Source organism: Theobroma umbraticum, unplaced genomic scaffold (assembly GCF_002168275.2).
Source record: "Theobroma umbraticum cultivar Fairchild unplaced genomic scaffold, ASM216827v3 scaffold_55.0, whole genome shotgun sequence".
NCBI classification, from domain to species: Eukaryota; Viridiplantae; Streptophyta; class Magnoliopsida; order Malvales; family Malvaceae; genus Theobroma; species Theobroma umbraticum.
In genome coordinates this window covers 2,504,785-2,505,310 of record NW_018397270.1, presented here as the reverse complement: position 1 = coordinate 2,505,310, position 526 = coordinate 2,504,785, and positions in this window count along the sequence as shown.

Genomic DNA, 526 nt, shown 5'->3' with positions numbered 1-526 from the left:
ATTCACCCTAAGCACTTAATCAATCTAGGACATATAAAGAGCTCAATTTTTTTCGAATAGTACCTCCAAACTGGAAGTAAACTTTCCTTTATACCACCTATTTTAATTTTTTTAACCCCTAAACTTATTTTTGACAATTATAAACAAAGGGTAATTTTCCTAACAACCATCATTTTTTTTTCACCTTTTTCCCTCAATTTATCTTTAAGCTCAAACCATTCCTTGGAAAGATTAAAATACTCAGAAAGTGAAAGGTTCAATTTTGCTAGATTTAAATAGATAGGCCAAGCTAACATAATTGTGTAATTAAAAAGAAAAGGTAAATTAGGCTCAAAAAGGGTGACTAAGGATAAATATAATAAAGTAAGCTCAAAAAGGCTCAACCGATCCAAAGATGGCTTAAATCACTACCTATTCTAAATGTTATTTAAGATTTCGCGTTGAGAGAGAATCAAACAAATTCTAAAATTCTTAACTTCACTATACTTTTTCATCAACATAAACTTAATCTAATTCACATAAAAAT